A 27,754-nucleotide genomic window follows, 5' to 3' on the forward strand; every position below is an offset into this window, starting at 1 on the left:
CCAGAAGGCTCCTGAGATAGTGTGGAGTCAGGCTGCAGAAAACCCTGAAAACCTGGCAGAGGAGAGTTAATTGATGTTAAGACACTGTTGCCTTGTGAATTCCTGAGCCAGAAGGCTGATAAAAAAAATAATTTAAGAAGAAGCATGCAGGATAAATTAGAGACAGCTGCCAGCTACTGAAAACATAAGCTAGCTCCCATTGTGGAATGTGAAGGACTGTGAAAAATGAGATATGATGAAAGAAAAGAGGATCAGGTATAGTGGTAGATTTGGCTAATCCTCTGATGGTAGCTTCAGCATCCCATATGGGCTCCAGATTTAGTCCTGGATGTTCCACTTCTGATCCAGCTGCCTTCTAATGCCCTGAGAAAGCAGAGGATGACCCAAGGCCTTCGACCCCAGCACCTGGTTTGTGGCTTTGGACCAACTCAGCTCTGGCTGTTGCAACCAGTTGAGTATTGAATCAGTAGATAGAAGATCTCTCTCTCACTCTGATTTTAAAGTAAAAGTAAATAAATCTTTAAAAAAAAGAAAACAATGAGAATTTGAAACTTAAGGTCAAGATATGCTTTATTCAATCAAGTTAGAACCCTTGATGTTATAGACTTATATTAATGAAAAATATACCTAGCTGTTGGAGACGAACTTTTAAAATGCTGGACTCTATGCTTGGTATATGCTTGCAATGAAAGAATCTCATGTGAACTTGAACTGTGGTAATGCAACAAGGTGGAGGAATCCACCATGGGGGGAGGGTTTGGGGAGGGGTGGAAGAAATCCCAGTACCTATAAAACTGTGTCACATAATGCAATGTAATTAATAAAAAAAATAAATAACAAAAAAATTGAATGGTTAGCTCATAGGCTCACAAGATCTAAGTTCCCAGAGTAGAATCAGTGAATGACTTCTGCACCTGACATATTTCCTGAGTTGTAGATGCACAAGAATATTCTTCCCCATGATTTCCCAGGCCGGGGGACCCAGAATTGATGATAGTGACTGTGTTAAAATGAGGCCCATGTTGTCTTTGAAAGTAAATTAAGGAAGTGCCAAAGATAAACTGAGTAAAACACCAGTACAAAAACTGTAAATGAGGGGAAAATTACATGGAAGACAAGAGAAAAAATATTGAAGCAGCAATTTGTCCTTGGCTACTCAGGAAAGTACTGCTCACTTTGGCACATGTGTACACACACACACACACACACACACACACACACACACCATGTCTTCTCTCCTGTTTTACCGCCTTTAAAAATTTTATATGTTGCCTGACATATTGGCCTAGAATGATGTGACTTAGAGCAAGCTATTCAAACTCTGAGAAGCTTTTATTTTCTCATTTATAAAATAATTTCTTACTACCTACCTCATAGAATTCTTGTCATGGTTAAGTACAAATAAATATAGAGTTTCTGGCACAAATAGGTAACTGAGAAATATTAATACTTTTGTCATTAGACATCATTAATGGGTAGATCAGCTTAGAGTTGGGATTTAGATTTGCTTTAATTTAAAGGCAGTAAACACAATGGGTAAGGATGATCTAGTTCTTACTGTACTCCCATTAGAGCCACACAGGTCACACGCTAGCATTTATTTCTACAGGAAGATGTTGGACACTCTTTCATACCACCCTAACGTTACATTGATACCTTTGTTACAAGCTCGGTAACACCATGGAGATCAAGATCCAGTATAAATATATATATTTTCTCTCAACCTGTGGAAGACTGAACCTAAAGAGATGCATAATAGAAACATAGCAGAAATAGTATGTTTCTAGGTAGAAACAGAGAGAAATATGTCCTCACGCATACCTTACAAGAATGGACTCAGTGAAACAGCAGATAATCTCCTACATTGTTGGGAGACACCTCAATGTATGATGGACTTCTGAGGGTACACAAAAGACCCTTATTGTAAGACTGGAGGGAAGAACAATGGGGGAGGGAGGGAACAAAGATGAGGGGAAGACCCTAGTGCCTATTAAACTGTGTTATAAAATAAAGGAAAAAAGAAAATATAAAGACAATAAACATTTCACTAGCTTACTATTTAAGCTGTTGCTAATATATAAAGTTTAACCTAGTCACATCAGCAGCTACTTAAATATCAAGCTGGATTTCAGTTTATTTGACTGCCTACAGGTGGATTGGAGTTGTGTTGGAGAAGTGGTCACTAACTAGTGAATTCAATGTATAACATCATGGGGAAATATTTCTATTTTTAACCTTAAAAATTTATTTATTGTAATATAAGGTAATCCTGCTGTCTAAAAGTAAAGTGAGCCTACTTCTAAGGGTGATATGACTCCAGTTTAACTAACTCAAAATCTGCATCCCTAAACTCATATTTTCCCTTAGTCCCATGGTGCAATTTTATTTGGAAGAGCTCAAGAAAGAATGAAAGGTATCACATAGGAAGTATTGACAGCAGGAGTTATTTATTGCCATTCATTTGACCATTCACCTACAAACACTGTGTGTAGTGCCTATTCATGTTTACCAGGCACACACTCTCCATTCATATGCAATTCATAAAAATGTTTATATACTCATATTTTAGAGAAATTTCTGGCTGGGAATGGGGCATCATTGTGGCATAGTAGATTAAGCTGGTGTCTGCAGTGCTGGAGTCATACATGGGGATCAGTTTGAGTCCCAGCAGCTCACCTATGATGCAGCTCCCTAGTGGTGCATCTGTAAAAGCAGTGGAAAATGGCTACCATACCGTTTCCAGGAAAAAGCCACCTTGTCCTTGGCCTCTTTTATTTTAAATAAATAGATAAATAGAATGTTTATTTCCAGTGTCCTGAAAATCAGTGTGGTGATTTTCAAGAGATAAAACTGATGTGATAAACCCTCTATAGTTTCATGATCACGTATACTTATTATTAACTTCGATTAGGAAAAAATAATGTGACTTTGCAGCTGTGCAAAAATCTAATCTTGGATAAGACACTATTGTGTGCCTTGTGATGTTTTATTTGGCAGGAGTACCTTGAAAAATATTCTTTTAAAATATTTAATTTTTTATTGGAAAGACAGATTTACAGAGAGGAGGAGAGAAAAAAGGTCTCCATCTACTAGTTCACTCCCCAAGTGGCCACAACAGCTGGAGCTTAGTCCATCCAAAGCCAGGAGCCAGGAATTTCTTCTAGTTCTCACACGTGGGTGCAGGGGCCCAAGGTTATCGTCCATCCTCTAGTGCTTTTCCAAGCCACAAGCAGGAAGCTGGATGGGAATTGAAGCAGCTGGAACACAAAATGGCACCCATATGGGATCCCAGCACTTGAAAGATAAGGATTTAGTCACTAGGTTATTGGACCAGATAACTTGATTTCAGGTGTTTTTCTACTTGGGAACATACTATAACTTTTCTCCTTTTCTTACTATTTTTCTTTCTTTGAACTTATAAAATATATTCGTTTATTTATTTGAGAAGCAGAGAAAACAAGAGCACTCCCATCCTTTGATTCAATCCCAAGAAGCCTACAATAGCTGGGAGTTGGGGTGGGATGGATACTGAAGCCAGGAGCTGGGAACCCAGTCCAGGTCTCCACGCTATCACCACTGCCTCCCAGGGTCTACAATAGCAGGGAGCTGGATTCAGAAACCAGAGTCAGGAATCAAATATAGGTATAGCCATGTGGGATGCAGATATCCAATCAAAGATTTTAACCACTAGGCCAAACATCCACCCATCAAGGATTTTTTTTTTTAATTTTGCATTGTTATCCGTGATAAATTTTTGTAGGTATAGGGATTCCTCCCCTTTCCTCCTCCTCACGTTCCCCTCTCATTAATTCCCCCTATATTATTATAGTAGTTCAGTCCTTTTATAACAATTGCAAGGTTAACGTTCTGTTATTTAAGTACATTATGACATTGTAGGCACAGTCAAAGATAGAAAATTTAGTATTATATTAAAAACATGTATTTAACAGTTTCACTGGGAGTTCTCCTGTTCAGGCAGAGAGATAACCACTGCAACATAGCTTTACTTCCTTGTATGCTAGCCTCCATTATACAGTTCAACTATGAGAACATAGAAACTGTGGTATATCTATTCCATAGAATATCACTCAGCCATTAAAAAGAATGAAATTCTACCATTTGCAACCAAATGGCCCCAACTGAAGACCATTATGCTCATTGAAATAAGTCAATCCCAAAGGGACAAATGTATGTTCTGTCTGATATAAGGCAACCTTCATGCAAAATACCCAGAAAATAGTTAGGTAAGCAAGTATATCCATATATTCAAAGAATGTTTTGTGTTTAAACAGTTCAACATGATTGTTTAGAGCAGCATGTTAATGACTTGAATGTTGTCCTGTCAGTTTGGAGGTGAGTTAATCCACTTCTATTACCTCACCAAAGGAGTGTGGTGCCTGGCTCTACCCAGGCACCTCAAAAGCCTCTGCTGAGTGGCAGGATCAGGAACTTCTTGTAACCGATTTCTTGAATCCTAATTCCCCTTCTGATAGCTAGAGGGGCTTGGAAGAGTTATTTTCACCTTTTCCTGGGTCTCAGTTTCTTATCTGTTGAAGACGATAATCATTACCGTCACATCAGAATGCTGCTTGAATTAAAGCAATAAACATATTTAAAGTACTTTATAGAATATTGCTCAGTAAATGTCAGTCTTCTTTCATTCCCATACTGTGACTAAAAAGTGTAACTTGGTGAGCTTGTAGAATCCTCTCACTGCAGGAGAAAGTCTTTCTGAATGCATATCTTAGGAATGGAGAGAGTTGCCAGTATCATATGTCAGCATTATTATAGATATACATGCATAGCAAAGATACCATCTTTAACAGCTGTGTTTAGTAGAGTAACAGATTTAGAAAATGCAGACTTTAATCTATGTTTTCTCCTGGGATTTTATCACCATCTGATTTAGTTTTTTTCTGCATCAAGCATGTAATTGTGCTTGATTCCCGCCACCCCCTCAATATATACCCTTGCTTTCTTCCCAAGAAATAGCTGTGTTTTAGAAAATCTGAACAAGAAGCTGGTTAGCATTTGAAATGGGACAGTAGATACCTGTATAGGTAAGAAATTGACAACTTTGTAATGAAAGCTTTAATGACTAAGGCTACTTTTGAGGAAGTCTCCCTTTCTTTTCATGTTTGCAAATCAGAAGACCCTAGAGATGTCACAACAAAGTTTTGGTTCTCTGTGTTGCTTGTTTGTATGAGGTGATACCCAAGATAGAAACTGTCATCTTGTAAAAGAGGCTAAACAGAGCAGTTCATGGAAATGAAGGACTTTTACTTACCTTAAGGAAGGAATGGGGTGTAGCAGGGGAAAGATAACAAAATCTTTTGCCATCAAGTTTCTGGAGCAGAAACTACTAATTCTTCTCCCCCTCTTTCCCATCTCCACCTAAAAAACCAAATCAATTCTGGATTCTACCTTGCACTGTTTTGAGATTTGATAGCACAAACTTGTCATGGTGTGGGGAAAATGAGATAGTATGGAGGGGTTAGAAGATGGGGTATTAAAAGATTGTATTGGTGGGGCTGGCCTTGTAGCACAGTGGGTTAAGCTGCCTCTTGTCATATCAGTATCACATATCATATACTCTTGGCAGAATGGTAATCCATTTCCTCAATAATGAGCCCCTAAAGGCGGCAAAGGATGGCTCAGAGACTTGGTCCCCTGCCACTCGTGTGAGATACCTGGATGTAGTTCCTGGCTCTTGGATTAAGCCCTGGTTTTTGCAACCATTTGGGGGAGTGAATTAGCAGATGGAAGATATCTCCCCTCTACTTTCCTCTTCCCCCTTTTCCCGCTCTCCCTCTCACTTTCTCCCTTTATTCCCCATTCCCTTACTCTCTCCCTTTTCCTTCTTCTGTCACTCTGCCTTTTGAACAAATATTTTTTTAAAATATAAAATAGGTTGTAGCGACTCTGCCATTTCTGTTTCCTTTTGATATCACAAAATGTTTAGTTGCTTTGAATATTGGTTTCTGTCATCTATCCTTGAACCACCCTAAGATCGTGGGGATCCCATCTTTTGGTTGAAGAGTGTCCTGCCAGGAACTTTTAAGTGTTACCTTAGGGATGGAGAGGGATAAGATAGCTACCACTTTTGAGGACCTACTATGAGTCCAGAGCTATACTACTTTGTATATATGAAGGGTCTTCAGAAAGATGATGGAAAATATATATTGTGAAAAAGGCTGCATTGATTCCAAAAGTGTATTGCGACAAAATAATCTTTCAATTCAATCTTCCATGAACTGCTTGAATTCCCTTCATATATAGTATATTTAATCATTTAACTCTTACAATAACCCTATAGAGAAACTTATTTTTCTTTGACAGGTAAGGAAATTGAGCCTTGGAGAGGTTAGATGACTGCCTCAGTGTTACACAGCATTTAAGTAGCAGAGTTGAGACTAAAAGCCAACCTTTTGATTTCATTTGATACTGAGTCATTTATTTTTTTTTCCACCTCCACTTCTAGCTGTCTCCAAAATGTGATAACACTACTTAGGTATCATTTATTGCTATTAATATTTTTATATTGAGTATCACTACCCTTAGAAAAATGCACTAAACAGATGTTTACTAAGCCCAGCACTGGGCAACGGGACATTTAACAGCAATAAGTAGATATTTTGTACTATAACTCTAAAACTGCTTTGGGGACTTTGATTCCAGAACCTAGATTTATAAGGATTTTAAACAAAGAAATTCTAATTCTGGGCACCATCACCACTACCACCTTCATATAGGAGCCATTTCACAGGATACAGCATGTTCCTGTTCTATCAACACACAGGTTCAAACTTGAAGATTATGAATAGCCATGATTTACTGGATGGTGTGTTTGTTGTCTTGGAAACCTAAAGCAGCCATGCACTACTAAGTAAAATTTATGCAGTCAACTTTAATGCATCTTGATTATGAATGTGCTGAAACATAAACAATTTGATAAAGGTCTAGAGTGTGCAGATGTGTGAGATGATGCAATGTTATATAATAGAGCTGTGACTGCATTGCTAGACTAAGAACAGGTTTTTCTTCTTTTTGGTTTTTTTAATCTTTGCTTTGATTTTTCATGGTTTCTGAGGAAGCTTTTAGTTTCTTGTCATAGTGTTGGCATTTGATTTTTATTATAATTTTCAGGGTATGTTTGCATTTAATTGGCACTGTGACACATTTGCTGCATGTTGTTTGCCTTCTGCAAACCTTGATTGTAATCGAGTCTGGGCTAGAAGGAAATTGAAGAGTACAGCAGGCAATAAAATGCAGCCAAGTGGAGTATCATTTTATCTGGCTTTCAAACTATGCACAGATCCTTGGAGAAATGTGGCAGAGCCTTTCTAGAGAAAACACATTTTTAAAATGAGGAAAAGGTGGGACCAGGGTGCTAAAAGCATGAAGTCTCATATACCTAAGGCCAATTTACATAGACATTAATTGCTTTGGGAAAACTGTCATGAATTTTGCTAAAAATATATTTATGGATTTGGTCTTTAGAATTTTTTAAACCTGCAGTGTTCATCCAGTGCCCAAATCCTCTTGTTTCTGATAGAGTCTCTCTGTCCGTTATAAAAACCTGCCACAACATGGCTTGAGTCCATGGGAAGGCCATGCTCCTTGTTGATATGGGCTCATATCCAAGGCTGTACTTGGTGTCAGAGTGTGGGAATGCCTTCTGCTTTTCTTAAACACATGGCTGGATAATTTCAGTAAGACACAGTTTTATTAGCCTTGCCCATATTTTCTGTCTTTTTAAAAGCTCACTAGATTTGTTTTAGATATATAGGACTAGTATCTTACCGTCACATACAGTTAAAATCTCCTGTTCCAGCTTCTCCATCCAATGCTTAAATTTGTTCTTTAGTGTTGCCAAATTGTTTCTCACCCTCTTGAATACTTCAGTGACAGGAAGCTCACTTTTGTTTCTATGCTCCTTCTATAGCATCCATTCCATTTTGGACATTTCTGTTGATCCACGTTAAGCTCCAGTCTTCCTCCCAAAAGTTACTTCTCATTATTGTATAACTAAACAAATTTGGTTTTACTTTTTTCTGATAGCTCTTCAAGTACTTGAACACAGAACACACATTTCCTGAAGCTTTTCCCCTGAGTCAAACATCAGTTTTGAGTCCTCTTGTATGGGACCTTTTCCTCTAAGTGAGTTTCAACTTATCTACACTGCTTATCAAAGTTGGTTAGATCATTTGTAAATTCCCTTTCTGCCACTTTAATGACATCGTGTGTCCCCTGTTCTATTCTTTGTAGATTTTTTTTTTTTACTGTTAGATCATTGGCACTGACAGATGATTTTAATTAAAATGCATACTCACAACCTCCCCTTCCCACCCACCCTCCTCTTCCCCAGAAGACAAACTTTCTAATTTGACATGATATTATCTGGCCAAACAGTGCTTGGCATGTGAAGTGCCTAAAAGGTCACCTTTCGTTGTTTTAGCCTTGTGGAGTAGTTGAATTAAGTTCAAACTCTGAATGTTTTTGTAATCTTAAATATCTCTTGGGATGTTTTTCATAACATCTTCAAACTGGATAACACTACAATAAATGAAATATGCTGCACTGGATTAAAAGGTTATTTCCCTGGTGTGTCAAGCTAACAGAGAACATGAACCTCCCATTAGGCCCTGGAGATCTCTGACTGTCATTGTAGCAATCCTGTCTCCATTAGGCTCCTAACCACAACTGCTCAGTGAAATTTGAGCCAGAAAACTACCTGACACACTGAATCTGAAACAGAAGCAAGGCAAATAAAAGAAGAAGTAGGAAGAGTCAGCAATAAGAAATGAGAAACTTCACGAGCTAATAACCTGAATCCAGGGAATCAGAACCAAAGAACAATGTACAATCATTATTTGAAATTAAGAATAAGACAGAGACCTTACACAGAAAAAGAACCCGGCAACAAGATTTTCCAATGTCAGTAACAACCAAAGAGTAATACTGGTAAGTTAGAATGTTAAAGGACAGGCCAGTGTCTGTATTCAGAGAGTTTAGATAGCTACAATCAAAGTGATATCCATACCCAAATAGTGAGTGCTTTTTGAATATGAAGTTCTTCAAAAGTTTCTTGTGAAACCACTATTTTCTGTAAACTGTTCTGTAAAGTTCTAGGCCAGACACAACGAGTATCTATCATAGTGATGGTAAATACATAAAATGTGGTAGAGACACACAAACAGCATAATGCAATATGTAAAAGCAATGCTTTAGACCTATAGAGGTATGAATGAGTATTAAAATATGGCTTACAATAAAATTAAAATGTTAAGATCTACAGCATGACATTTTTAATATAAAATTTTACATTTGCTGGGTATTTGCTGTGTTGATTTTTTTATTGTTACATTTTATAATTATTATTATAATTTTATGATACAGTTCTATAGGCTCCTGGCATTTCCCTTATCCCCTCCACAAGTCCATCCCCCCCACCTAGTTCCTCTATATCATTACTGAAATATAATTCTTTATACACACTCAGATGTCCATCATTGCGGGCATGGACAATGGCAAAGAGTCCAGAATCCTATTGTCAAGATATAGTGAATAGTTTCATTGTAAGTCCATCTTTTTCTGGAAGCAGAAATGCATACTACACTGCATCCTCACATCTGCATGTTAGTCTCCATTTCACAGCTACTGTACATCCCCTTAAATGAAAAGTCATGATACAAAATCAACAATAGAAAGAAAAATAGAAATTTACAATGCCATGAAGTTAAATGACATGTTACTAGATATGACAGTCTCCATTGCACAGCTACTATACATCCCCTTAAATGAAAAGCCCCAAAACAAACTCAGCATCCAGGAGAAAAAAGAAATTAACAACACCATGAAATTAAATAACATGCTATTAAATGACTAATGTGTAGCTGAAGAAATGAAAATCAAGAACCTTCTTCAAGAAAACGATGCTACTGCATGATTTACGAGTCATTGAATGATTTAATCAGAAGAAAGTGTTTTGAAGAAGGCCCGGCGGTGTGACCTAGCAATTAAAGTCCTTGCTTTGAACACGCTGGGATCCCATATGGGTGCCGGTTCTAACACGGCAGCTCCACTTCCCATCCAGCTCCCTGCTTGTGGCCTGGGAAAGCGGTCCAGGATGGCCTAATGCTTTGGGACCCTGCACCCGTGTGGGAGACCTGGAGGAGGTTCCTGGCTCCTGGATCCTGGTTCCAGATCAGCACAGTGCCAGATGTTGCGCTCACTTGGGGAGTGAATCATCAGACAGAAAATCTTCCTGTCTGTCTCTCCTCCTCTCTCTATATCTGACTTTGTAGTAACAATAAATAAATCTTAAAAAAAAAGAAAGAAAATGTTTTGAAGAGACGAAACTAACAGAAAACCCATGCAATATAATTTCTGCTGATTTTTCTTGGTGAAGTGTGTCTCTTCTAGACAACAAATAGATTGGTTTTGTTTTTTAATCCAGTCTACTAATCTATGACGTTTGATTGAGCTTAAGCCATTTACATTCAGAGTTTAATATGTATGGGTGGTACTTTGGTCCTGTCATTTTAGGAATGGGTTGTTCATTGGTGTAGTCTTCTGTTATTATTTTACTGGGATGTTCTTCCCGTTTCCCTTTGGTTTTGGTAGGTGCTATTCCTCTTCTCTGTCAAGAGAACATCTTGAAGTATCATTTGTAGGGAAGGTTTGGAAGAGGCAAATTCTTTTAACTTTTCTTGACTGTGGAAGAACTTTATTTCATTTTCAAAGGCAAAAGAAAGCTTTGCTGGATATTTTATCCTAGGCCGACAATTTTCTTCTTTTAGAATCTGGAATATGTCACTCCATTCTCTTCTTGCCTGTAGAGTTTCCTGTGAGAGATCTCCTGTGAGTTTAATTGGCATTCCTTTATATGTCAATTGATTTTTTTCACGTGCACATTTAAGGATCTTTTCCTTATGTTTAATTGAAGAGAGCTTGATGATCATGTGCCTTGGTGATGATCTCTTTTGGTCAATCCTGCTGGGAGTTCTGTGCCCCTCCTGGATCCTGTTTCCCAATTCTTTCTCCAGATTAGGGAAATTTTCCTTATGCTTTCATGAAATACATTTGTGAACTCAGCTTCTCTCTCTGCACCTTTTGGGACTCTCATAACTCTTATATGTGGCCTCTTAATAGTGTCTTTAAGTTCTTGAATACTTTTTTTGGCCTGATCCAGCTCTGCTTCCAGCTTTTTGTTTGCTTCCCTCTGGTGACGGGGAATATCTTCCAATTCTGAGATTCTTTCTTCTGCTTCCTTCATTCATTCCATTTTGGAGACTCTCCACTGTACTTTTAATTTGCTCCACTGTGTTCTTAATTTCTGATATATCAGCCTTGATTTACTTTATTGCTTCCTTAAATTCTTTGAACTCTTGTATGTGCTTCTCGTTGTTGATCAGAAGCTTTATAATGAGTTTTATGAATTCTGTGTTCCCCATTTTCTCAATGTCTTCCTCAGTGAACTCTGAGGTTGGCATAGGGTTTTGCTCCTTTGCAGGGGAGTTTTTGGTAATATTCATTGTGCCTTTGTCTCTTCTTTTGCTCTTGGTTATTGTACTTCTGGTTATCAGATTCTTCTCCTTGGGGCAGGTTTCTAAGCTGTGTCAACCACAGGTCTACAATGCGATTTTACTTATTGCAGTTGGTACACAGCTTTTTGCTTGCAGCCACTTGTACCAAAACCTCCAGTAGGTTCCGGGTCTGGGTTCTTATGTTAGATTTCCACTGTGGTTTCCACAGCCCCAGCTCCTGGCTCTCCAGTCTCCAACTCCTGTGATACCATGCTGAGGCTACACCATTTTCTCTGCAGCCTTTCTCCCACTTCTGGTTGGAGCAGTTCCCAGGATTAGAGAGACACCAGGTGTCCTATATAGTTAGGTTTTTGGTGGCACTGATCTTGTCAGAACCTGTTGGCATTAGGGCTGGGTGCTACACGGACTTATTTTTTTTAAAGATTTATTTTTATTTTATTGGAAAGTCAGATATACAGAGAGGAGGAGAGACAGAGAGGAAGATCTTCCATCCGATGATTCACTCCCCAAGTGAGCACAATGGCTGATGCTATGCCGATCTGAGGCCAGAATCCAGGAGCTTCTTCCAGGTATCCCACAGGGTCCCAAAGCTTTGGGCCATCCTCGACTGCTTTCCCAGGCCACAAGCAGGGAACTGGATGGGAAGTGGAGCTGCCGGGATTAGAACTGGTACCCATATGGGATCCCAGCACGTTCAAGGTGAGGACTTTAGCCGCCTGGCCATGCCACGTACATGGACTTATTTTGACCCGTACGATGCCACAGTCGGTATATTTTCCTGTGGGACCAGTGCAATCCATGGAACTCTGTGAGTTCTCTCGAGGTCAGCACATGCACAGTTCACTGTTGTCCCGTGCAGTCCTAAATCTATTGCCACAGTGCACAATATGGAGCCTGACGTACCACTACTCGAGCTCTTGTCTGCTGGCCATCAGATCTGAGGGCTACTCAGACCTGTCTTGGCTGGAACGCATAGAATGCCACATTGCTGCAGTTCACTGAGTGAGAAATGAGTTCACTCCCAGCTCAGCGTATGCTCCGTCCTTTCCCTTGCCTTTGCCTCCTTACACAAAATGGTGCCCAATTCAGCTCTAGGGGGCTGATGGGCTCTGTAATCCACCCTGTTCTCACACTGCCCATCTGATATCTGCTGCTCTGTTTCTGCTCCTGGTAAATCAAATGGACCAGCAGCACGGACAGTTCTTTGTCTGGGTTCACCTCCCAAGCTCCCAATCACAGTCCCTTCCCACCTGGTTGGTGGTGGAGTTCCGGCTGCTGGTGGAGTTCAGATTGCCGTTAGCTGAATGCTGTTGGAGTATCAGTCACTGCAACACCACACCATTGTTTTCACTGCTTTCCTGTGTCTGTCATTCTCCAGGTACCCTTCTGCTGTTGTTCTGTCCTTACTATTTCCTGGAATGTGTCCTCTCTGCTTCATCCTGATTAAATGTTTTTCCATCCGTTCAAACGTGTCCTTACCCTATTCTGTCATCTTGATTCTTCCGCTGTGTTGATTTTAACACATGCCATCTTTATGGCTTTTGCTATCAGTCACGATTATTTTGAACTGGGTACTCAAGAAGAAACCTCAGGGAATTGTTTCATAGAGACCAAAGATATTTTTTAATTATAAGTTGGATCAATATTTGAAAGACCTACTCTGTGAATTGACAAGGCTTTGAGAAAAAATTTAAAAGTAAAATTAGGGGTGGTCATTTGGTGTGCTAAAGATCCAACTGGATGTGCCTACATCTGACATCAGAGTGTTTGAATTCTAGTCTTGTTACTGCTTCAGATCCAATTTCCTGGCAGACAGCAGATGGTGGCACAGGTGCTTTGAATTCCTGCCACTCATGTGGGTGACCCAGATTGAGTTTCAGGCTCTAGTTTTGACCTGGCCCAGTCCTAACTGTGAAGGACATTTGGGGAGTAAACCAACAAATAAGTCTTTGTCTTTTTCCCTTATCCTCCCCTCTCTGTCTTTCAGATAAAATAAGTTATAAAAAAAGAAATCAAAATAGAAATACAAACTAAATATTTAAATCAATATATGGTTTATTCCACTGAGGGATTCCTACTTTTCATCTGAATTCTTGTCTCTCTAAGACTGTAAGTACTTGAGTGCAGAGCTTATGTTTCTCACTCCTGTATCCCTCACGGCAGCCTAACATATAAAGCAGGTGCTTAATGTAGAAAAGGTTAACATATATCCACACTCCTGTGCCAGTTCCAAGCTTTTAGCAATCTGTTTCTATTTGGTTTCCATGTAGCTAAAAGAGGAAAATGGGGTGCTCAATTAAAGTCACTTGTGCACAATTAGTTTTTTCAACGATTTATTTACTTTATTTGAAAGTGAGAATTACAGAGAGAAGTATGGAGAGACAAAGAAAGATATCATCCACCTGCTGGTTCACAATAATTATGGCTGGACTGGAGATTCAAGCACTTGGGTCATGTTCTGCTGCTTTTCCTAAGCCATCAGCGGGAAGCTGGAAGTGGAGCAGCTAATCCTTGAGTCAGAACCCATATGGGATTATGGTACCAAAGGCAGCAGCATTATCTTATATGCAACAGCACTGGCTCCAGAAGAAAATCTTAAATATATATATGCAGGTAAAAAATTTGAAATACATAACTTTTTCGGGCCCAGCGCCGTGGCGCAGTGGTTAAAGTCCTCGCCTTGCACCACGGGATCCCATATGGGCGCTGGTTCTATCCCGGCAGCCCCGCTTCCCTTCCAGCTCCCTGCCTGTGGCCTGGGAAGGCAGTCAAGGACGGCCCAAGGCTTTGGGACCCTGCACCCGCGTGGGAGACCCGGAAGAGGCTCCTGGCTTCGGCTCGGCATAGTATCGGCCCATTGCGCTCACTTGGGGAGTGAATCATCGGATGGAAGATCTTCCTCTCTGTCTCTCCTCTCTGTATGTCCACCTTTCCAATAAAAAAATAATAAAAATAAATATTTTTTAAAAAGAAATACATAACTTTTTCATAAAGCATTTTCAACAACCTTTTTGAAAATCATATACGTGAGTCAGAAAAGAGTTCACTGAGTCATTTTACCCCCAAATTAACTTAGCTTTTAATGCTATTTTCCTGAGAGGTTTGAATTACCTCATATCTGTGAGATTAAAAAGGAAACCATCTCTTGTTGTAAATGGTGTCGTGTAATTTCTAAAAATCATTTGCTATTCATTTGGCCTAGAAAACCCCCACAAATCAAGAAGTTTAGATTGGGCCCAGTGCAGTAGCCTAGTGGCTAAAGTCCTTGCCTTGCATGTGCTAGGATCCCATATGAGCATCTGTTCATATCACAGATGCTCCACTTCCCATCCAGCTCGTTGCTTGTGGCCTGGAAAAGTAGTGGAGGATGGCCCAAAGCCTTGGGACTCTACACCCATGTGAGAGACCCAGAAAAAGCTCCTGACTTCGGATCAGCTCAGCTCTGGCTGTTGCAGCCACTTGGGAAGTGAACCAGCAGCTGGAAGATCTTTCTGTTTCTTCTTCTCTCTGTAAATGTGCCTTTCCAATAAAAGTAAATAAATCTTGAGCCTTGGCATGAGCCACCATGAGCCACCATGAGCCTCCCCTCGCACTGGCCCAGTCAGCGCAGAGCCATGGACAGGCGGTGGCTTTGACTCTCTGACGTATAAATATAAAACATGCTGGAATCCACAATGAATGGACAGTTGGATCTAAGAGGGAAGTTAATCATCAAAGCTCAATTTGGGGAGGATAACTGGTGAATTCCCTCTCATAATTAAGATATTACTTATGATGAATTTGTGCTAAAAATGCAACGAGTTTTCGGAAGAAGACTTCTGAGTAATAATGAAGTTACAATGAAGTATAAAGAGGAAGATGGAGATCTTATCACAATTTTTGATAGTTCTGACCCTTCCTTTGCAATTCACGGTAGTAGGATACTGAAACTGACATTATTTATTAATGGGCAACCCGGACCTCTTGCATCAAGTCAGGTGAAATACCTTTGTCGAGAACTGATAGAGCTTCAAAATAAAGTGAACTGCCTGTTGGATAGCTTGGAGCCACCTGGAGAGCCTGGACCTTCCTCTAGTGCTCCTGAAAATGATGCTATGGATGGCAGAGAAGAAACACCTGCTGTGCTGATTCTTTTGGAAAACAGTCTATTCAGGTTCTGGCAGCCCTTGGAAAAACCAAGATGAAATCAATAAAAATGTCCTGCCAGCTTTTGGCTTAACTGATGATGAGGTTTCAGGGCCACCCAGTGTGCCTGCCAAAGACTGAACAGGCACTCCTGACAGCATTGCATTCCCCTTTTCAGCAGCTCACCCACCAGGAGTTCAGCCTCAGCAGCCACCATACACAGGAAGTTAGACACAAGCAGGTCATATTGAAGGTCAGCTGTACCAACAGTACCAGCAACAGGCTGGTTATGGTGCACAGCAGCCACAGGCTCCTCTGCAGCCACCTAAGCAGTATGGTGTTCAGGCAGTTACAGTCAGCAGACCGGACCCCAGCAACCTCAGCAGTTCCAGAGCTATGGCCAACAACCAACTTCCCAGGCACCAGCTTCTGCCATTTCTGGTCAGCCTCAACAACTGCCTGCCCAGTTGCCACAGCAGTATCAGGTGAACAATTATCCTCCACAAACGTGCACTACCCAAACGTCTCAGCCTGCTAATTATGCTGTGGCCCCTGTCTGTCAACCTGGAATGGCTCCAAGCCAACCTGGGGCCTATCAACTGAGACCAGGATTTACTTCACCTCCTGGAAGTACTGTGGCCCCTCCTCCAAGTGGGCCTAACCCTTATGCATATATACGTCCTCCTGTAGGTCAGGGATATATCCAGCCTGGACCTGGTTATCGATAAAGAGGCCCTGCTGCACTGATGAACATAGCTGATTGTTATTTCTATTAATCTGTATTAAAGTTCAGAAATTTTAAAAAGCAGAGCATTTTTTATAATTATTGCTGTTAATTGAAAATATAAATAGCAGGAATATAAAACAAGACCTAAATGAAAGCTTTTCCTCCCCTGCTTAAAAATGTAGCAGCTTCCTAGTTATTTTGGAACACTACTGGTTTTTTTTATTATTATTATTAATTACGTTGCATTATGTGACACAGTTTCATAGGCTCTAGGGTTCCCCCAACTCCTCCCCAACCCCTCCCCCCCCATGGTGGATTCCTTCACCGTGTTGCAGTATTATAGTGCAAATTCAGTCAAGATTCTTTCTTTGCAAACAAATACCAAGCATAGACTCCAGCATCTTATTGTTCAGATAAATTCAACGGTTTCTTGGGGAGACCATCTCTGGTCTAAAAGCAGAGCTGACAGAATATCATCCTGATCAATTGAAAGCCCCAACACAACATCAACAACAATTTACAACATTATGGAATTATTTGACATGGTATTGAGTAACCAGTATGTTAAAAAAAAAAATGCAAGTTCTTAACCACATCCTGTGACTACTTCATTGACATTTTAGTTTTAGAACAAGCTGCTATACACCTTAAAATGGCTATAGGATACTATTCAGCTGTCTCGTGTCTATTTTCATTTTAGCATTTAGCAGTTCATAGTGTTGAAGCATAATTTTGCTGAACTTGGCAGATTTTAGGATAGTCTAAACTGGCTTATAACTCTAACAAAGCATTTGTCAACAGTCGAGGTGCAGAAGAGTTTTAGGAGGGGTGAGCAGGGAAATTTTTAATACCCTAGTGAGGAGTAACTAATCTTTGTGTCCTACCCAGTAATGTATATGTGGATCCATGCTTACTGTTTCCTGTCTGGTTCTAAGCTTTCTTTGTTGTTTTCTGTCTGGAACACTACTCTTACATATATGTAAAGTGATTGACCTTCTAGCTTCTGTTGTCCAGAGGATATTAAAATGCTGGGTTCAGATGTAGCCATTTTATTTGACTTTTTACTAATAACTTGATGTACTTGATGTCCTTTGAAATGACAGATATTATGTATAAATGTAACCTGATAGGTTAATAAAGGTGATTGAATCCATTAAAATAAATAAATAAATCTCAAGGAAAAGAAGAGGAGGAAGGAGAGAAGGAGAAGAAAAAGAAGTTGAATAAATTGTTGTTCAAATTGAGGCTGATGTTGTGGCACAGTATATTAAGCATCCACCTTCAATACCAACATTCTATATGAGCAGTGATCAGAATCTTGACCCCTCCATTTCCTATAGAGCTCCCTACTAATGTGCTTGTGAAGGCAGCAGAAAAGGAATGGCCCAATTATCTGGGTCCCTGCAACCATCCAAGGAGACCCAACTGGAGTTCCAGTGTCCTGGCTTTAACCTGGCCCAGCTCCAGCCATTGCCGTTTGGGAAGTGAACCAAGAGATGAAAGATCTCTCTCTCTTTTTCTTTCTCTCTCTCTCTCTGCCATTCAAATACATAAAAATAATTTTTTAAAAAATGGTTCATTTCACAAACAGGAAATTCTCCAGGCAGTCAAGGCTATGCATATCCAAAAAGCCTCCAACTACCTAAAAGGTGTTGCGTTAAAGCACCATATGTCATTTTGTAGTTACGATGGTTGGAGCTGGTAGATATGCTATGGCCACTCAGTGGGGCTGGGCATAAGGTTACTGCCCAGAAAGAGTGCTGGATTTTTTTTAACATGCTTAACAGCGCAGACAGTAATGCTGAGCTTAAGAGTTTGGTTGTGGATTCTCTGATCATCAAAACAGCCAGGTGGGGCCCAGCGCGGTGGCGCAAGTGGTTAAGGTCCTCGCCTTGCACGCCCGGGATCCCATATGGGCGCCGGTTCTAATCCCGGCAGCCCTGCTTCCCTTCCAGCTCCCTGCCTGTGGCCTGGGAAGGCAGCAGAGGACGGCCCAAAGCTTTGGGACCCTGCACCCGTGTGGGAGACCCAGAAGAGGCTCCTGGCTTCGGATCGGCATAGCATCGGCCCGTTGCGCTCACTTGGGGAGTGAATCATTGGGCGGAAGATCTTCCTCTCTGTCTCTCCTCTGTGTATATCCGCCTTTCCAATAAAAATAAATCTTTAAAAAACAAACAAACAAACAAAAAAACCCAAAAAAACAGCCAGGTGAACAAATCACCAAAAGCGCACTGCCTTCCTTCAGAACTCAGGTAACCCAGACTGAGTTTCTGGCTGCTGCACTGAAAGGTTCTTAACTGAAAAGGAACAAATTATTCCTGAAGCAGAAGAGGTGGTGGCATGGAAGGAAAATATAGCTCAGAAGAAACTGAAGAAATCTTACGGCTCAGACATAAACTCAACATAATACAATTGCAAGTTAAAGTTTAAAATAAGAAAGTCCAGGGATTTTACTAATGGCAAAGCTGAGGCACCTAAGAGACACCTGCTAGCTTAGTGGAACAACTAGACTAACAGGATCATTTTTGCCATGTGATGTTTTGTGTTTGATCATATGTTGACTTCAATTTATGTGGATTTATAGATGCATCTTAGCTAGTTGTCTTAATATAAATGAATCTATCAGAAACTGAGTGATACATCTGTAATTAAGAGTTCTAAATAAACTTGATAATTTGACGTTTATAATCTTGTTTTCTGTTTTAGAGATTAGGGCAAAGTACAAAATTAGCAAGTCTATAAAAGAAAACTTCATCTTAATCAATGGAGAGATTTTTTTTACTTTATTATTATCATTATTTTATGATACAGGTCCATGACTGCCCCATCCACTGAGTTCCTGTATATTATTACTATAATATAGTTCTTCATGCACAGTCATATGTCCATCATCGTGGGCATGGACAATGGCAGAGAGTCCATCATTCCTATTGTCAAGATAGAGTAAACAGTTTCATTGGGAGTTCATCTTTGACCTGAAAGTAAAGATGCATACTGCATTGTATCCTCACATCTGGATATGATAGTCTCCATTACACAGTTACTGTACACCCCCTTAAAGGAAAAGTCATAATACAAAATCAACAACTGGAAGAAAAATAGAAATTCACAGTGCCATGAAGTTAACTACCATGCTACTGAATGAATAATGTGTCACTAAAGAAATGAAAAGGAAAATCAAGAACCTTCTCGAATAAAATGATGCCACTGTATGTTACTGTATCATCTTTGAGTCAGTAAAGAACTTAATAAGAATGTGTTTTGGGGCCCAGCGCGGTGGCGCAGTGGTTAAGGTCCTCACCTTGCACGCCCCGGGATCCCATATGGGCGCTGGTTCTATTCCCGGCAGCCCCGCGTCCCATCCAGCTCCCTGCCTGTGGCCCGGAAAAGCAGTCAAGGACAGCCCAAAGCTTTGGGACCCTGCACCCACGTGGGAGACCCGGAAAAATTTATTTTTATTATTTTTTTATTGGAAAGGCGGATATACAGAGAGGAGAGACAGAGAGGAAGATCTTCCATCCAATGATTCACTCCCCAAGTGAGCACTATGGCCGATGCTATGCTGATCCGAAGCCAGGAGCCCTTTCCGGGTCTCCCACGCGGGTGCAGGGTCCCAAACCCTTGGGCCGTCCTCTGCTGCTTTCCCAAGCCACAGGCAGGGAGCTGGAAGGGAAGCGGGGCTGCCGGGATAGAACCAGCGCCCATATGGGATCCCAGGCGTGCAAGGCGAGGACTTAACCACTTGCGCCACGGCGCTGGGCCCCTCCCATAACTCTTATATTTGGCCTTTTAATAGTGTCTTTCAATTCTTTAAAACTTTTTTTAGCTTGACCCAGCTCTGCTTCCAGCTTTTTGTTTGTTTCCTCCTGGTGACAGGAAATATCTTCTAATTCTGAGATTCTTCTGCTTCATTCATTCCATTTTGGAGACTCTCCACTGTATTTTTAATTTGCTCCACAGAATTCTTCACTTTGCATATATCAGCTTTCATTTGATTCATTTCCAGTGTGAAATATTCCCGGAATTCTTTGAACTCCTATGAAACATGCTTCTCATTGTTGATAAGAAGTTTTATAACATGTGTTTTGAATTCTGTATCCCCCATTTTCTTGATGTCTTCCTCAGTGAACTCTGAGGTTGGCATGGGGTTTTGCTCCTTTGCAGGGGAGCCTTCAGTAATATTTGTGCCTTTGTCTCTTCTTTTGCTCTTGATCATTGTACTTCTGGTTAGCAGAGTCTTCTCCTTGGGGCAGGTTTCTAGGCTGTGTCACCAACAGGTCAACAATGTGATTTTACTTATTGCAGTTGGTACATTGCTCTTTGCAGCCACTTGTGCTACTCCCTCCAATGAGTTCCAACTCTGGGTTCTTATGTTAGATTTCCACTGTGGTTTCCACAGCCCCAGCTCTTGGCTCACCACTCTCCACCTCCTGTGATACCATGCTGAGGCTGCACCATTGTCTCTGCAACCTTTCTCCCACTTCTGGTTGGAGCAGTTCCCAGGATTAGAGAGACCAGGTGTCCTATATAGTAGGTTTTTGGTGGCACTGATCTTGTCGGAACCTGTTGGCTTCAGGCCTGAGGGCCACACGGACCGATTTTGACCTGTATAATGCCAAAGTTGGTATTATCAAGTCTAGCACATGTACAGCTCACTATTGATCCTGCAGTTTTAAAATTTTTGCCACACTGTACAAAATGGCACTTTATGTTCCACTACTAGACTTCTTGATCTACTGGCCATCAGGCTACCTGGACCTATCTTTGGTGGAACCTATAGGATGCTGAATTGTCACAATTCACTGAGCCAGAAATGAGTTCACTCCCAGCTCAGTGCAATCCTATCCCATAGCCTTTGTGTCCCTACACAAAATGGTTCCTGATTCGGCTCTGGGCGGAAAACTGGGCTGTGAAATCCACCCTGTTCCCACATCACCCATCTGGGTCCTGCCTCTCTATGTCTGCTCCTGGTCAAATAAAACAAACAGGACAGGCAGTTCTTTGACTATGTTCACCTCCTGAGATCCCGGTGAACACCCCTTCCGACCTTGTTGCTGGTGGATTTCCGGCTGCTGGTGCAGTTTAGATCGCTGATCCCTGTATGCCACTGGGGTATTGGTCACTGCAACACCACACTGTGGTGCACGCTGCTATCCCATGTCTGTCAGTCTCTAGGTGCCCCTCTGCCATCAATCTGTCCTCTCCAGTGTCCTGGAATGTGCCCTCTCTGCTTCACACTGGCTAATGTTGTTCCATCTGTTTAAATGTGTCTTTACCCTATTTTGCCATCTTGATTCTCCGTCAATGGAGACTTCTTAAAACACATTTTACTTTTCATGGTATCTTTGTCCCCTCTACTCTCTGCCAGAAAATTTCAAATGATGTTTTGAGTGGGTGTTATTTTAACAGCTGGATTAATTTTATTACATTCAGACCAAATCAATTTCCAGCTCCTCTCGTTTTCCAACTTCTGGTCCTTTGCGCAGCAAAGCAAATTCATGGGAGTATTTCAGATAGGAATCCTATTTCCAAAACAGCAGAAGAAGGGCACCATGATTTATTGGATGTACACAAACATCATGTGTGTATAGCAAAAGGGGTGCTTAGACTGTTATACCTCAGTATGACAATACAGAGTTCTAGAATATGGAGGCTAGAAGAGTAGTGCTGCCTTTCTTTGGGATTTTCTTTCATTTTCCGCCATTTCTCCCAAGACTTGGTTGCCCTGTTTGTAAAGCAGGGAGTTTGGAAATAGATTATTTTCCTTCCAATCTTATGATACAATGAATGTTAAAAGAGTTTAATATAAGCCCTGCACTATAGCCTAGTGCTTGCATCTGTCAAGATCCCATATGGGCACCAATTCATAACCTGGCTGCTTTACTTCGCATCCAGCTCCCTACTTATAACCTGGGAAAGCAGTAGAGGATGACCCAATGTCTTAGGACCCTACACCCACATGGGAGACCTAGATTCCTGGCTCCAAGCTTTGGTTAGGTTCAGCTCCAGCCATTGTGGCCACTTGAGGAGTGAATCAATAGACTAAACATCTTTCTCTCTGTATCTGCTTTTCTCTGTATTTCTGCCTTTCCCATAAAAAATAAATATTGTTAAACGAATTTGATAACTTTTAAAATGAAATCAACAGGATAAGTTAGAATAAAAAAGAGATTAGAGACCATATGGAAAAAGTCAAAAAATAATTCATGTAAAGTTCTGGGACTGAAGCATTAAATGTAACTCAGTGCTGTCTGGCAATCAAGGCATTCTGTGACTAAGATATTGTTCTTATATAAATCCATTCTCATAAAGTTTGGGGTCTAGTCTTTCCAAGGATTTACCATCTTGCACACACCGATAACAAGGGTTCTCCCTGCTGCTAACATGCCATTAAACTTCCCATTTGGGTCTAGAGTGAAGAAGAGAGTGACTCTCTTTGGAAAGAAATACCCCATCCTTTGATAAATAGTGATTGGACCCTTCTACCACCCATTCCTTGGACTCGCAAGACAAAGCCCAAGAAACTTTTTTCAAATGTAAAGAGGATATGAGATATACCAGTAAAGCATGGCCGAAAAATTGACAGGACTAATGAGGTAGCTAGCTATTTTTGATTTGAGCCTGTTAGTGCCTTCGTTTGTTTTTTGCTACTCATAACTCAGATTTTAGTGTATCTTTTGTTTCTCAGCATTTGCATATGGTGCTCAAAACACAGACAATGTATTTGCACATGCTTTCAGGTTGATTTATGGTCTTACACAGTACTTTTCTTGGAAATCTCATTTAAGTAATGTCAAGCAGTGGGGAAAATAAGAATGGTAAAAAGAGGAGAAATGGGGGAGAAAGGAGATCCAGATGTTGAGCCATGGGTCAAGGACAAAATTATGGATAAGAATGTACTGTCCATACTGTTGCTGATTCTGTCTGTTGCACTGAGTAGAGCTTGAACCATTGTTTTTTTTTTTCAACATACAAAATGTATTTATAATGTACCAGTTATATCTGTATTGCTTCCAAGAATCAATCAACAACCTTAAGAGGCAAGTATTATTGATATGTCCTTTGGTTGAGGAAATCAAGGCATAATGAAATTATGCTTATAATTTTTCTTTTTTTTTTTACTATGAAGTCTTTTTTTAAATTTTTAAATGATATTTACATAGTTGAGAAGGATGCATGCCCATGTGGATATGGTGGGGAAAATCAAAGATTAGGGGAAACTGGATGAGACCATTATTTCCTTTTTTTTTTTTTTTTTAATTACATTGCATTATGTGACACAGTTTCATAGGCTCTGGGATTCCCCCAACCACTCCCCATACCCTCCCCCCATGGTGGATTCCTTCACCGTGTTGCAGTATTATAGTGCAAATTCAGTCAAGATTCTTTCTTTGCAAACAAATACCAAGCATAGACTCCAGCATTGGGGAGACCATCTCTGGTCTGAAGGTAGAGCTGGCAGAATATCATCCTGATCAATTGAAAGCCCCAACACAACATCAACAACAATTTACAACATTATGGAATTATTTGACATGGTATTGAGTAACCAGTATGTTAAAAAAAAAAATGCAAGTTCTTAACCACATCCTGTGACTACTTCATTGACATTTTAGTTTTAGTTTATACCAGAACTGTCTGCTTATACACCTTAAAATGGCTATAGGGTACTATTCAGCTGAGACCATTATTTCTAAAGTGTCTTTTTCTTTTTCCTGAAATCTGTGGGAAGTGAGGAGAGAAGAGGTAAAGCCTCACCTCACATCATACCGACATCAGTACCTGGTAATGAGGAATGGCCAACTGATATCATTCCAGGGTCCCAAATTTGCAGCATATTCGAGGGTTCTGCTTAAATGGTTTCAATAGTTCTGAAATGCTGTTGATCTTGTTGCTCAAAGGATGAGAAAATCCTTCTAGGGTCGATTGACTGACAGTTCACCTTAGAGTCTCCATTCTCACTTGTTCTCAACACTTGGCTGAAGTAGCTGTCCAAATTGTTGTGCCCTCCATCCTCTGCTATGTTACTAGATGTTCTCTGCAGGCCCCAATGGACTGCCATATCCTCCAGGTACATTTGGGCCACCTCTCCACAACTCTGTCTTAGAAACTAAGGAGGCTCAGTTGTGACACATGCATTCTGCTGTCAGACCATAAATTCTGCGATTGTCCCCATAGTTAGAATTCTGAGTCCAGCACTTGATTTGAGTGGGGTAGAAAAGAAACCTCATCTGATGTGACCCCAGACCTGACTCTTGTGTGTGCTTGCCAGGATGGGGTCTGGCTCAGTCCATCACAAACATCAGCCTACACACACAGGGGCGGTTGCAGTTGCTGGGTTAGTTCTGGCTCCAGCCCTGATTCTTACACAAAACAAGGAATCCTGCAGCCCAGCCCAACTCTGCCCAAACACCCTTGGCTCTCATGTACACCTGTAAATGAAGAACTGCAGCCCAGCCAGAGTGACTCCCAATAACTTCCACAAGACCCGCCACCAGCCCTAGTTTCTGTGCACACTGATAAGTGTGTCCCACATCCCATTCAGCTTTTCTACACACCAGTGAGTTCTGCAGCTTAGCTCAGCACAACCAACACCTCTATGCAACCCCATACTTATGCTGACAGATACTACTACTTGTACAGCAAGGTACACACCCAGCCCCGGTCCCCATGAACAGCGGTGGGAGCTGGAACACATCATAGAGGTGCCCACAGCCTCCCTACAAGTCCCACTCTCAGCTCCAGATCTTGCATTTTCCAGGTGACTCTGCAGTATACCTTGACAGGACTCATGCCCATACACAAAGCATGCCAGATGATGCTACGGCAAAATCCAACCAGCCTGCACTTACTCTGACTCTTGGATGCACCAGTAAGTACAACCCAGCATGGCTGTCCTCCTAAAACTACTCACATGCAACCAACATGTGTTGTACCCTGCTCAGCCTGGTCCCAGTTCTCACAATCACCAGGAAGAACAGAGGCCCAGCAGGAGAATCCTCACTGACCCACTAACAGGCTCATCCTCCCTAGGTCATACATGTACTGTTGCGTGTTGTGGCCCAGTATGCCATGGCCTGCCTCACCTCAGCATTTATTGGTGGGTGCTACAGCCTAGCCTGGACCAGCCTTTCCTTAGTTCCAGTCCATGATACGGCCTAGCTAGCCTGGACTTCAACTAGTCTCAGTGCCAATATGAACTGGCTGGTGCTATAGCCCACCCCAGCCTGTTTTGCACCCTGTCCTGGTTCTCAAATCTGCCACTGGGTGTTATGAACTGGTCCAGACTGGCCTGTCCCCAGATCTGACCCACACATATTCTGGCTGGTACTGTAACCTGGCCTGGTCTGGGCTGCTCCCAGCCTTGATTCTTGCACTCAACTGCAGGGACTGAGTCCTGACAGAGGAGTTTCCCAAGCTCCTACACCAAGTCTCCTCCCAGTGGCAGATCTCACGCACACTGGCTGGTCCTTGGTCCAGGCTGACTTAGTCCACATTCTGTTCTGGCAGGAACAGCAGCCTTGCCTGACCAGCCAACACTCATTCTGGTTCTTACTGTTGGCTGCTACAGCCCAGCCACACCTGTTCTGCCCCCAGAGACAGCTCTCTTGTGGTTCAGCAGGTGCTGAGACCTCACCAGCCTGTCCTACACTCTGGCTCTTGTGAGCAACAGTGGGTGCTGGAGTCTAACCCAGTTTGGTGCACCCCAGACCCAGTCCACACTCATGCTGAGGTATATTGCAGTCACGTCCAACCCAGTTCCCTGCCCTTATGCTGGCTCTCGTGCTAATCATGAGTAGGAACCACAACCCAGCCTGGGGTTGTTCCCTGAGCTCTCCAACCAGGCCTGATCCCAGCCACAGATGTTGCACATGCCAGTGGTTGTCTGACCTAGCCTGGCACAGTCCGTCACCTCTCCTGGCCTTTGCCATTGGATGCTTCAGCCTGGCCTGGCCTGACCTGTCTCCAGTGCCAACTCTTTCTGGTGGGTGCTGCAGCCTCTTACTCCCCAGTCTGCCCCCATCCCTGCCTTTCTTACAAACGAGTAAGTGTGATAGCCTAGCACAGCATGACCTGTACTCTATCCTGGCTTCTGCACGTGCCGGGGTGCTGACGTTTGGCCCAGCCCTGCTCAGTCTGCCCCTCTTCCCGGGACCAACCCACACACTTGCCGACAAGCAAAGCTGCCTTGCCCAGCCTGGCCAGCACCCAGGCCTGTATCACATACTCACCAGCATTAGCTATGGCCCACCAAGGGAGCTTCCCATGTTCTCCCACCAGACCCACTCCCAGACCCAGGTTTCACGGATTCCAGAGAGTACTAGGCCCTTAGCCAGCACAGTCTGCCCTCTCGGTCTCAGCATTTGTGTGAGCTGGTGAATGTTGTGGCCTGGCCTGCCCCACACCCTATTATTGAGTGAGCCTATGGGTGTTTCAGCCTGGATCAGCCCAGCCTGATTTGAACCCCAGAGTCCATGAGTGTCGGGGATTCCATGGTCATGCCTAGCTCAGCCCATCACTACCCCCAGTTCTTGAGCAAACCAGTGGAAATTGTAATTCCACAGAGATGGGCCCACATATTCCTCATAGAATGGGCCCCCAGACCTGGTTCTCTGGCATGTTATTTAGTGTCATGCTCCAGCCTCACATTACCCATTCCCTGTTCCAACCTTTACTGGTGGATATTGTAATCTAGGTCCCCAGCCTTAACTTTAGTGTGTGCCTGTGGGTGTTGGTTGTTGTTTGTCAATGCTAACTAGCCCAGCTCAGGTCTCCCATGTGGGTGGGTGTATTGGTCTGACCCAGAAAGGTCCTCTAGCTTACCCTCCACAAACTGCTTGACCTTAGCCCCCGCGAGTACTTGCAAGTTCATTGGCCTTGCTAATGGAAACCCTATGCAGTCATTCCTCACCTGCAACATACTTGCTCAGCGGTCCCACCTTCCACATATCCCCTTGATGCCTTTTCTGAGCAATCCACAGTCCTTTCACGAAGGAGTGCATGGATTCCCTGCTCAACCTTCCTAATCCCACTCTTCCATTTGTGTGGCATGCTAGCCTGGAGTTCTGCCCATCCACTAGGGACCCACACGCCTAGAATGTGTGCCAGCCTGGTACCTACCTCTCCACCCACCTGTGATTCAAGTATATTTAAAGTTCCCCAAGCCAGGTCCACCATCACACCAGGCCAGAATAGTAACCTGGGACTCTCCCCTCCCTCCTCCATCCTGCCCAGGACCAAACATGTAGTGAAATCTCCAGGCTTGCTCTGCCTGCCTGGGCACAAGCTCCCAGGTCCCTGCACACCCCCTCTGGTCCATCTCCCAGATCCCCTGCAAGCCCACATCCCCTTG

At 42.1% G+C, this 27,754-nt stretch overlaps 1 protein-coding gene and 1 pseudogene across 1 annotated transcript in view; both read left to right on the forward strand.

The window, feature by feature from the left end:
• NEXMIF (neurite extension and migration factor) overlaps window positions 1-27,754 on the forward strand; it is a 161,568-nt gene that overhangs the window by 120,639 nt on the left and 13,175 nt on the right. The window lies entirely within an intron of this gene.
• Window positions 15,224-16,437, forward strand: LOC121169338 (annotated as a pseudogene).

The sequence above is a fragment of the Ochotona curzoniae genome, unplaced genomic scaffold (genome assembly GCF_017591425.1).
Source record: "Ochotona curzoniae isolate NIBS_2020 unplaced genomic scaffold, NIBS_Ocur_1.0 scaffold_1852, whole genome shotgun sequence".
Classification (NCBI taxonomy): Eukaryota; Metazoa; Chordata; class Mammalia; order Lagomorpha; family Ochotonidae; genus Ochotona; species Ochotona curzoniae.